A 6000-nucleotide genomic window follows, 5' to 3' on the forward strand; every position below is an offset into this window, starting at 1 on the left:
CGACGGGTTGAAACGAGTGTTTAAATGGCTTATTTAGTCAGCCTGTGGCCAGTCAACCCCCGTCTGCATGCACTAGTACTGCTCCTGTAAGATTGCATTGTGAAAACATGCCACAGGCTGACTAAAAAAGTGATTTATGCATTACTAAATGTTTACATTTATGACAACAATAACATTGTGCGTGTTCACTAGATACACAGAGCTGGCTTTGAACCACTAATGCCTACTAGTAACTAGGAGCACAAACTAGGCCCTAGTTGGTGCTCTGTCGTATGGCAGTGTTGCGCACTGAAATTGGCCAATTTTCATTATTCGTTGTGTGACGCATGTGGTTAAAAGGATCTTTTCTGATGGCTGAGAAAATAACAGAAACGTAATTGTCCACATGGCAAAGCAGTGATGGTTGCATTTGGCCTGTGAGAAAGTCGGTAAGCTGTTGCATAACAATGACAAGCCACCAAGTCAATAAACAGAACAGCATGTAATACAGAAACAGGAGATAGGCTCCTGCCCTTTGGGCCACATGGCTCGGCAAGGCTCACTTAACTAATCCAAAACTTTAAGATGACCTCAATCTACACGGCATTATTATTTTTTTCTTACAATCTTGGCTCAGACATTCCCACAATAGGGACGGTTGTCAGTAACTCCCCAAATAACCCCTCCTTCAAGGTGGACATCAAATAGACTTTCTTGGCTGTGTTTCAAATAACTGCATGTGTTCAGAATCCCAAACCTCACAGTCATAGCTCCAGTAACCGAGGTCATTTCCCTCAGCCAGACATTTGTCACATTAGACAAATTCATCATTCATCCTTTCCCTGAAACAGCTTCTTAGAATTGTTGAGATTTCTCGATGAAGCCATGATGCACAGCTACAGTAATTCCCCCTCAAAGTGGCAACTGCCGTGTAGATGGATATATCGTTGCTTGCTGTCAGGCAGAAACCTCCCATCTCCATATTTTTCCGTAAATGAATGCCCCTGCTTGATCATACTACAGCGTCACACAAAAGTATACAAAATAGCAGATCTACAAGCTCGAAAATGCAGTCTTGGACATTATGAGGTCTCCACCCGACAGAGACGATATTCATCATGTCATATTTGTCTTTGTTATTTCTTGTGGAACATGCCACACCAAACATTTCGTTGCTTGTACGTGTATGAGTGAGTGACAAATAAAACCTGCTTAAATCGACATTTTTAACTCCACAAACGGCCAGCTATACAGACTCTGTTGCAGACTCCTTAGGATGACGGCTTGGAGGCCACTATGTGTGGACTGTACGTGTTAAAATCCTCTGGTAAGCAGCGATTGTATAAGTCAGGCGTCTTGAACATTTTTTCAGGCCGAGGACCCCTTAGCTCATACACCTTCACTTAATGTGGCCCGCATTGTTAATATGGGAATACTGATATATTATTGATTTCAGCTGTTAAAATTCCAAACATGACCCGCTTTAATTACTTCAGTCTATATTAGTAGCTTAATTACTAGTACTAAAATTCTATTGTATTTTTTATGTCCAATGTATTTGTATTTAAGTTCATAAAGTCAACATTTAACATAACATTGCGACGCGTTTTGAGCTTGTAGATCTGCTATTTTTGCTCTGCAACGTGTTTTGAGCTTGTAGAGCTGCTACTTTTGTGTGACATAGAATGCCAAAGTACGGCATTAATTTACAAAAAAAGTTAAAATACGGAGATAAGAGGTGTCTGCTCGACAGTATATGCAATGTGGCCCCCTGGAGTGAGTGTGGAAATATAGTGGCCCTCTCCATCATCAAAGTTGCCCACCCCTGCCTTAGCTGATCGAGAGACAGAGGTCCCCACTACACACTACATATTGTATAAAACTGTATCGCAAATTAAACTTTTTCATAGATTTCATAGATTGCTTCATAGACTTGTTTGATAGCACTAGTATCATCATGTGTGATAGTGTTCCAGTTCAAATGTTGTCTGCTCATTTATTTGTGTCATCACTTCTAATTTCACTTGTTTTATCTGTATCCTGTCTAAGTTGTCTATCCTGATTGGATCAAATTGGTATCCCGACCTGAAAATGCATTTTCTGTTTACTAAAAGAGCTGGAGAGACATGGAGACTCCTGTTACTGAACAAACACCCTATATAGTAGGGATGTCCGATATTATCGGCCTCCCGATATTATCGGCCGATATTAGCATAAAAATTGATATCGGGAAAATATCGGTATCGGTTTTTGAAAATTTTTTTTTTTTTTTTTTTTTGCTTTATAAATAACAGGAGTACAGGAGTTCTTACTGTATATGGTGTGTGTGATATGAAATTTGAGCTTACCCTAATCACAATAATCCCCGCATATATCGGTATCGGTTGATATCGGTATCGGTAATTAAGAGTTGGACAATATCGGTATATCGGTTATCGGTAAAAAAGCCAATATCGGACAACCCTACTATATAGCAATGATTACTCAGAATATAGAGCTAACTCTTATTTTAACAAAATAATCACTTACCCTACCTTTAATCACTTCGGCCCTATTTTATACTGCATCGCAACATGTTGTGAGCTTTTAGATCTGCTATATATTTAGGGGGGAAAGACAGAAAATGTTAAGATTTTGAACATTTTCGCTCATGTTAACATGCCCAAAAATGGGGACCTGAGCTCATTTATTCCATGAGAGTGATTCATTTCCTTTGAAGGACATTAACGCAAATAAAACAGGATCACGTAGGATTCAAGTGCAGTCAAGAATGATGAATGAACACATCTTTCACCTACGATGTCACCTCGAGGACCTACTGTAATTCAGTGATTATTTTGCACCATTCGGAAAAGCTGCCACTCTCCCTGAGCGCCCTCCCACAGCGCCTCAGCCTGCAGTGCGCTTGTTGGGTAGACCGATATAGAATGCACTACGTCACCTGATCTCTGTGGGCCAACCGTGGCCCTGAGTCAGGCATGCCGGGCTTGCAGAGATGACCCCCACCGCCCACCCCACCCCCATCCCCACATACCCTTTGCCGCCCTCACCCCTGCTAGCCCCCCGCCCAGCTGGTATGCCTTGTGTGGCCTCTCCCTCCATGTATGTAATTGACACACTTCTTTATCTTGCATCTGCTATCATATCGCTGAGATAAGAAACCTCTTATCTCCATATTCTAACTTTTTGTGTATTTTTTTCATAAATGAATGCCCTACTTGATCATACTACAGGTTACACAAATGAATTAAAAGTAGCAGATCCGCAAGCTCGAGCTTGTAGATCTGCTACTTTTGATACTTTTGCATTTAAATCCTGAAAAGTAACTGTTTCGGACATATGAGGTCTCCACCAGACAGAGAAATATCATACGGATACAGTCTATTTCACGCTGCTAGCCTGCTACTGTGGAGTATTTACATTGTTCAGCCACATAGATAGATAAACAGCTAATGTGCAGAGTTGCCAAGTCTGCTTATTACAAGCGACTTTGGCCTTGTTTGTCTGTAAAGTCGCTTGTAATTATTGGTAGAGGTTTCCTTTTTTCTTTTGTTTGGTTGCTTATTTTGGAGTGGTTCAGTTTAACCACTTTAACCCTATATGGATCGGCTATTTGAAAATAAACAATCTACATGCTTTTAGATCTGGGAATGTTTTTGAAAAAATATGTGGGTCCCTGGCACGAAATATGTATATATTTTTTTTTCAGATGGGGGTCCGTAGCCAAATACACATTCATTTGGGGGTCCTTGACTTGAAAATGTTTGAGAACCACTGCTTTAAAACAACTTTAGACAATAATGTTTGACTGACAAACCCTAGTCGCTTACTTTGGTCTTGTTTTGTATACCTGTCTGCTTGTTTCTCTCTGTTAATGTGAAAGAGATACACTGACAGGGGAACTAAACAGATAAAGAAAGAAAGACAGAAAGAAAGGGAACGATGAGATTGTGGGACAGTGAGAACTAGGCTATTGGGGCTAGCTGGCACAGAGACACATGACACAGCTATATATATTTAGCTTGCGTCTGAAGGCACGTTGCAGACGGACCATCACAGCTGCATGGCTGCCTTATTTCTGACTGCAAACACATGCACCCACGTTCACACTAATATCACCTTTACTTATTTAATGTTTACACTAATATCACCATTACTTATGTAATGTTCCATATAGACACATTGCGTACACTCTAACATCACCTTTACTTATTTAACCCATTAAAACCTGAGGCCGATTCTACAAATGTCTTCTACAAATCCTAACAGTTTTCTGAAGAACTTATGTTGCTCAAACTTTTTCATGTCAAGGACCCCCAAAATTATATGTATTTGGCCATTGACCCCCATCTGAAAATATTGTGTTCCAGGGACCCCCAGAAGCAAAGATTTGAGTTACAAATGTTCGCTTTAAAAATATATAAATTCAAAGATTTGGACAAATGTTCATGATTTCTCTAAAATTGCCAAAGAAATCTAAAATGCGTTCCCGGTTTCAATGGGTTAATAATTTCCTCTAGATGTTATGTGAGGTCTAACAACATGTATCATTGTCAGGCTTGGGATCCTTTGATTCCCTTATAGTGTAACCCTTAAGCGCAATACATACTGCTCCCGACGTCTGAACTTTTCTTCGGAAAAGGTAGGTGAAATAACTACAAATTGACCTAATTCCGAGCTTGGGAAAGGCGCAGTCTCAGAACCCGAGCACCTCCAGATGTCCCGACTCTCCTTTTCTGATGTTGGAAAGGAGTATGTATTGGCCTTAACCCAAACTGGCAGCTATAAAAGATACATAAAGCTACAAAGCAAAGCAGCAAATCTGTCACAGAGTCGCTGTTTAATCTGCAGTTGAAGCAAGCAACTTGTATTGTAGCTTTGTAGACTTTGTAGCAGCTACAAACGTTGGATGCATATCCTGTCACTGGCTTCCATTGAAAATTAGTGGACTGTTAGCTTTGAATCTGCCAGTGTGTGACTCAGCATAACCCTATGTGTAGGTTACCTGTGTGTGTGTGTGTGTGTGTGTGTGTGTGTGTGTGTGTGTGTGTGTGTGTGTGTGTGTGTGTGTGTGTGTGTGTGTGTGTGTGTGTGTGTGTGTGTGTGTGTGTGCGCGCGTATGGTTCCTCCATATAATCTGGGAAACGTAAATTCTATGATGCAAGGCAAAACATTACCGTTGTTCTTGATTTGCTGCGCTCTTAGCAAAATTAATTTAACTCAGAGAGTGTACACACACACACACACACACACACACACACACACACACACACACACACACACACACACACACACACACACACACACACACACACACACACACACACACACAGAGTGTATGACCCAGAGCCAGGGTCTGCATGCAGATCTGTTTAACCACTTGAACCCCAGCATGCATGCCTATTCTGGGGGGGGGCATTCGCCCAAAATAGCAGATTTACAAGCTCAAAACGCTTTGCAACGCGTTTAGATCTGCTATATTTGCCAAAGAGATTTGGCGTGGACAGAAAATAGCGGTCAGTTGTAAGTAACTTTAGTCTGTTTCACTAAGACTAAAGAGTTTTAAGAGACTGTGCATAAATTGGGGGCTTCTTGCATAGTTAACGGGGGTGGGGGGGGGTTCAAGCAGAGGTCCAAATCCTTACCTGTCAGTCCTGGTCGATCCCAGCAGGAAACAACAACAACAACAACAACGGCAGAGGTACTAATCCAACAGGAAAGTTGTGAATGATCCAAACTAAATGTGCATGAAGGTGTGACTGTCTGCCAGTCACCCTAACCCCTCGTCCGGCCTTGGGACCCTCCCTGCTGCAAGAGAGCTGACACACACACACACGCGCAACTGGGAAGTGTGTGCGGTGCGGGGGGCTTGGGGAGGAGGAGGGGAGGGGGGGTTGAGTTGGGGGTGCTGGAGGGGTAAAACTGGGGTTGAGTAAAGTTGAGTAATAATGTAGGCGGAGCAGAGTTGTAAATACTCAAAAGTTGAATGACACCCCACCCACCCCCTCCCCAGGAAGAAAT

General features: G+C 41.9%; 1 protein-coding gene across 4 annotated transcripts in view; it reads right to left on the reverse strand.

Annotated features, from left to right (window-relative positions):
* myot (myotilin) overlaps positions 1 to 5782 on the reverse strand; it is a 63246-nt gene extending 57464 nt beyond the window's left edge. For all 4 annotated transcript variants that reach the window (XM_084041450.1, XM_084041451.1, XM_084041449.1 and 1 more), the window contains exon 1: positions 5625 to 5782. The gene's annotated coding sequence lies outside the window, so the exon portion shown is untranslated. The remainder of the gene's footprint in view (positions 1 to 5624) is intronic.
* Positions 5783 to 6000: the final 218 nt, after the last annotated feature.

This window comes from Gymnoscopelus microlampas (assembly GCF_963454915.1).
Source record: "Gymnoscopelus microlampas genome assembly, chromosome: 18".
Lineage (NCBI taxonomy): Eukaryota > Metazoa > Chordata > Actinopteri > Myctophiformes > Myctophidae > Gymnoscopelus > Gymnoscopelus microlampas.